Source organism: Bison bison, unplaced genomic scaffold (assembly GCF_000754665.1).
Source record: "Bison bison bison isolate TAMUID 2011002044 unplaced genomic scaffold, Bison_UMD1.0 scf7180017845621, whole genome shotgun sequence".
NCBI lineage: Eukaryota > Metazoa > Chordata > Mammalia > Artiodactyla > Bovidae > Bison > Bison bison.
Genome location: NW_011476194.1, coordinates 23349 through 29527, shown reverse-complemented (window position 1 = coordinate 29527; position 6179 = coordinate 23349). Strand labels below are relative to the sequence as shown.

At 41.1% G+C, this 6179-nt stretch overlaps 1 protein-coding gene across 1 annotated transcript in view; it reads left to right on the top strand.

Moving 5' to 3' along the window:
- LOC104985773 (cytochrome P450 2C42-like) overlaps nucleotides 1-6179 on the top strand; it is a gene marked incomplete at its 5' end in the record, with an annotated part of 28845 nt that overhangs the window by 20367 nt on the left and 2299 nt on the right. The window lies entirely within an intron of this gene.

Below are 6179 nucleotides of genomic sequence, written 5' to 3'. Positions count from 1 at the left end.
GCCCCCAATCCCTCCCAGCATCAGAGTCTTTTCCAATGAGTCAACTCTTCGCATGAGGTGGCCAAAGTATTGGAGTTTCAGCTTTAGCATCATTCCTTCCAAAGAAATCCCAGGGCTGATCTTCTTCAGAATGGACTGGTTGGATCTCCTTGCAGTCCAAGGGACTCTCAAGAGTCTTCTCCAACACCACAGTCCAAAAGCATCAATTCTTTGATGCTCAGCCTTCTTCACAGTCCAACTCTCACATCCATACATGACCACTGGAAAAACCATAGCCTTGACTAGATGAACCTTTGTTGGCAAAGTAATGTCTCTGCTTTTGAATATGCTATCTAGGTTGGTCATAACTTTCCTTCCAAGGAGTAAGCGTCTTTTAATTTCATGGCTGCAGTCACCATCTGTAGTGATTTTGGAGCCCCCCAAAATAAAGTCTGACACTGTTTCCACTGTTTCCCCATCTATTTCCCATGAAGTGGTGGGACCGGATGCCATGATCTTTGTTTTCTGAATGTCGAGCTTTAAGCCAACTTTTTCACTCTCCACTTTCACTTTCATCAAGAGGCTTTTTAGTTCTTATTCACTTTCTGCCATAAGGGTGGTGTCATCTGCATATCTGAGGTTATTGATATTTCTCCCGGCAATCTTGAGTCCAGCTTGTGTTTCTTCCAGTCCAGTGTTTCTCTTGATGTACTCTGCATAGAAGTTAAATAAGCAGGGTGACAATATAAAGCCTTGACAAACTCCTTTTCCTATTTGGAACCAGTCTGTTGTTCCATGTCCAGTCCTAACTGTTGCTTCCTGACCTGCATACAAATTTCTCAAGAGGCAGATCAGGTGGTCTGGTATTCCCATCTCTTTCAGAATTTTCCACCGTTTATTGTGATCCACACAGTCAAAGGCTTTGACATAGTCAATAAAGCAGAAATTGATGTTTTTCTGGAACTCTCTTGCTTTTTCGATGATCCAGCGGATGTTGGCAATTTGATCTCTGGTTCCTCTGCCTTTTCCAAATCCAGCTTGAACATCAGGAAGTTCACGGTTCACATATTGCTGAAGCCTGGCTTGGAGAATTTTGAGCATTACTTTACTAGCTTGTGAGATGATAATAGTCTCTTATTATCGTTTGTATTTCTGTGTTGTCTGTTATGATCTTTCCATTTTCATTTCTAATTTTGTTGATTTTATTTTTCTCCCTTTGATGATGATTTTTCTCCCTTTCTTGATGAGTCTGGTTAATGGTTTGTCAATTTTATTTATCTTCTCAAAGAACCATCTTTTGGTTTTGTTGATTTTAGCTATAGTCTCTTTTGTTTCTTTTGCATTTATTTCTCCCCTAATTTTTAAGATTTCTTTCCTTTTACTAACGCTGGGGTTCATAATTTCTTCATTTTCAAGTTGCTTTAGGTGTAGAGTTAGGTTATTTATTTGACTTTTTTCTTGTTTCTTGAGGTATGCCTGTATTGCTATGAACCTTCCCCTTAGCACTGCTTTTACACTGTCCCATACGTTTGGAGTTGTTGTGTTTTCATTTTCATTCATTTCTATGCATATTTTGATTTCTTTTTTAATTTATTCTGTGATTTTTTTGGTTATTCAGCAGCATGTTTTTCAGCCTCCGTATGTTTTGATTTTTAATAGTTTTTCTCCTGTAATTAAGATCTAATCTTACTGCATTGTGGCCAGAAAAGGTGCTTGGAATGATTTCAATTTTTTTGAATTTACCAAGGCTAGATTTATGGCCCAGGATGTGATTTATCCTGGAGAAGCTTCCGTGTGTGCTTGAGAAAAAGGTGAAATTCATTGTTTTGGGGTAAAATGTCCTATACATATCAATTAGGTCTAACTGGTCTATTTTGTCATTTAAAGTTTGTGTTTCCTTGTTAATTTTGTTTAGTTGATCTATCCATAGGTGTGAGTGGGGTATTAAAGTCTCCCACTGTTATTGTATTATTGTTAATTCTCCCTTTTGTACTTGTTAGCATTTGTCTTACATATTGTGGTGCTCCTATGTTGGGTGCATATATATTTATCATGGTTATATCTTCTTTGATCATTATGTAGTGTCCTTCTTTGTCTCTTTTCACATCCTTTGTTTTAGTCTATTTTATCTGATATGAGTATTGCTACTCCTGCTTTCCTTTGTTCTCTATTTGTGTGGAATATCTTTTTCCAGCCCTTCACTTTCAGTCTGTATGTGTCCCTTGTTTCTAGGTTTGTCTCTTGTAGACAACATATATAGGGGTCCTGTTTTTGTATCCATTCAGCCAGTCTTTGTCTTTTGGTTGGGGCATTCAACCCACTTACATTTAAGGTAATTCTTGATAAGTATGATCCCATTGCCATTTACTTTATTGTTTTGGGTTCGAGTTTATACACCCTGTCTGTGTTTCCTGTCTAGAGAAGATCCTTTAGCATTTGTTGGAGAGCTGGTTTGGTGGTGCTGAATTCTCTCAGCTTTTGCTTGTCTGTAAAGCTTTTGATTTCTGCTTCATATTTGAATGAGATCCTTGCTGGGTACAGAAATCTGGGCTGTAGGTTATTTTCTTTCATCACTTTAAGTATGCCCTGCCATTCCCTTCTGGCCTGAAGTGTTTTTATTGAAAGATCAGCTGTTATCCTTATGGGAATCCTCTTGTGTGTTATTTGTTTTTTTCCCTTGCTGCTTTTAATATTTGTTCTTCGTGTTTTATCTTTGTTAATTTGATTAATATGTGTCTTGGCTTGTTTCATCTTGGGTTTATCCTGTTTGGGAATCTCTGGGTTTCCTGGACTTGGGTGATTATTTCCTTCCCCCATTTTTGGGAAGTTTTCAATCTCTGGGTTTCCTGGACTTGGGTGATTATTTCCTTCCCCTATTTTTGGAAAGTTTTCAACTATTATCTCTTCAAGTATTTTCTCATGGTCTTTCTTTTTGTCTTCTTCTTCTGGGACTCCTATGATTTGAATGTTGGGGTGTTTAACATTGTCCCAGAGGTCTCTGAGGTTGTCCTCATTTCTTTTAATTCTTTTTTCCTCTATGTTTCATTTATCTCTACCATTCTATCTACTACCTCACTTATCCTATCTTCTGCCTCCCTTATTCTACTTGTGTTTCCCTCCAGAGTGTTTTTTATCTCATTTATTGCATTATTCAGTATATATTAACTCTTTTTTATTTCTTCTAGGTCCTTGTTAAACCTTTCTTGCATCTTCTTGATCCTTGTCTCCAGTCTATTTATCTATATCTCCAATTTGTTTTCAAGATTTTGGATCATTTTCACTATCATTATTTGGAATTCTTTATCAGGTAGATTCCCTATCTCTTTCTCTTTTGTTTAGTTTGCTGGGCATTTATCCTGTTCCTTTACCTGCTGGGTACTTTTCTGCCTTTTCATCTTGTTTATATTGCTGCATTTGGGGTGGTGTTTCTGTATTCTGCCGTTTGGTGGTTCCTGTTTATTGTGGAGGTTCCTCACTGTTGGTGGGGTTGGATGGGTGGCTTGTCAAGGTTTCTGGTTAAGGAAGCTTGTGTCAGTGTACTGGTGGGCGGAGCTGGATTTTTTCTTTCTGGAGTGCAGTGAAGTGTTCAGTAAAGTTTTGAGATGTCAATGGGCTTGGTGTGACTTTGGTCAGCCTGTATATTGCGGCTCAGAGTTATGTTCCTATGTTTCTGGAGAATTTGAGTGTTATGTCTTGTTCTGGAGCTTGTTGGCCCTTGGGTGGTGCTTGGTTTCAGTGTAGGTATGGAAGCATTTGATGAGCTCCTATCGATTAATGTTCCCTGGGTTCAGGAGTTCTCTGGTGTTCTCAGGATTTGGCCTTAAGCCTCCTGCCTCTGGTTTTCAGTCTTATTCTTACAGTAGCCTCAAGACTTCACCTTCTATACAGCACCAGTGATAAAACATTGATGTAAATGATGAAAAGTTTCTCCACAGTGATGGACACCTGGAGAGGTACACAGAGTTATGTGGACAAGAGAAGAGGGAGGAGGGAGATAGACGTGACCAGGAGGAGAAGAGGGGGAATCAAAAGGGAAGAGAGCAAGCTAGCCAGTAATCACTTCCCTATGTGTTCTCCACAGTCTGGATCCCTCAGAGATGTTCATGGAGTTGCACATAGAAGAGAAGAGGGAGGAAGGAGACAGAGGTGACTAGGAGGATAAAAGGGGGAATCAAAAGGAGAGCAACAGATCCAGCCAGTAATCAGTTCCCTGAGTGTTCTCCACAGCCCAGAACACACAAAGAGATTCACTGATTTGGGTAGAGAAGAAAAGGGGAAGGGGTGAAATAGAGGCGACCTGTTGGAGAAAAAGGAGAGTAAAAAGGGGGAGAGAGCAATCAGGCCAGTGATCTCACTCCCAAGTAAAAATGGGTCCTGTAGATTGGGTTCTTAAAGGTACAAAGTTGATAACAAATATCAATAAGCAAAGATTAAAAATCTTGAATAAAGGTTAGATTCTCAAAAATACAATATTAAAAAACAAAAACAAAAACCCCCAAAAAACAAAAAACAAACAAAAAAACACAAAGTCACAGAAATTATAAAATATATATATATATGAAGTTTGCTTTAAAAATAGAGTCTTTCTTTTTTATTTTTGCAAGGTAATAGTAGGTTATAAAAATGAAAATTAAAGGAGTAATGGGGACTTAAAAATAACCAAAAAAATTAAATAAAATGAAAATTTTTTAATTAAAAAATAATAATAGTAAAAATATATCTAAGACTTTCTCTGGAGCCATTGCGGACAGTGTGGGGTTAGTTCATTTTCAGATAGTTCCTTGGTCTGGCTTGTACTTCTTGCAGTCTATAGGCCCCTTCCTATGTAATCGGTGCTAACTACAGTTTTAATCTATTGCACCTGAACCAAAGCAGTTCCCTCTGTTTATTTTAGCTTCCTCTGTTTACTGATCTCTTCAGTGTCTAATTTCTGCCCTGACACAAGGGGCGCGGTGGTGGTCACTTTTTTTAGGCTCACTTGTTCAGTCGTGCTTTGAGGAGGGAGGAACACTGCAAACAAATATCACTGGTGTGTGTTCACAGTGATTCAGCCACAGTGAATCACAGCGTGTGTGCTTTCCCAGTCTACACTGCTCAGACTCCATGTTGCTCTGCTGGGAACTGTCTGATGTGGGCCCTGGTTTGCATGCACGTCCCACGTCTAAGCCGCTCAGGTTCATGTTCTTGGGTACTCCACAAAGGCGGACTTTGTTGGGCCTGCATTTTGCACCCATCCCAGGTCCGAGCAACTCAGGTGGCCAGGTCCTTGACACGCGTAGTCACCCTCAGTTGAAGGTTGCGACTTATCTCCTCCCCCGTCCCAGCCACTTGGTTTTCTGGGTGTACAACAGGCGCACCTTCTCAGGTGTGCCGTGTGTCTCTTCTGGGAAGCTGATCTCTGGCTGCCACCCTGCCAGTGGGTGTCGACCGTCCAGAACCCCAGAAAGTCTTGGTTATCAAGGAAGTCTGCTTGCAGTTTGGTGTAGGATGCCTCCTTGGGGCCACGATTGCCCCCTTCCAGCTCTGGCTGCCCTCACCTGCCTGTCTCTGACAGGGGATAGACTGGGTCCACAGCCAGCTAGCTCTGCTCAGTCCTTTGTTCTGTAAGCATGCCTGGCGGTGGTTAGGGCTTTTCCCAGGATCACAGGATAGCTATTCCACAGTCTGGGTTGCTATCTCAAGCTAGTTTCCTCAGATTGCCCTCAGGGGATTCAGGCCAGGTCCTTATCTTAAGCAGTGCAGCCTGCTCCTCCCTGTTCCTCCCCCGCTTGCTAGTGGGGGATGCGAGCCTCTGGGCTGTTGCACAGCTGGAAGTTGCTGTTATGCAGGTAATCTGTGAGTTTTAATTATTTATTTATTTTTCCTCCTGATTATTTTGCCCTCTGAGATTCCAAGGCTCGCCACAGACCCCCCCGGAGAAAGTGTTTCCTGGTGTTTGGAAACTTTTCTTTTTTTAAGACTCCCTTCCCAGGATGGATCTTAGTCCCTACATCTTTTGTCTCTCTTTTTACCTTTTATATTTTGTCCTACCTCCTTTCAAAGACAATGGGCTGCTTTTCTGGGTGCCTGATATCCTCTGCCAGCATTCAGAAGTTGTTCTGTGGAATTTGCTCAGGGCTCAAGTGTTCTTTCGATGAATTTGTCGGGGAGAAAGTGGTCTCCCCGTCCTATTCCTCTGCCATCTTAGGACCGCCCCCCCC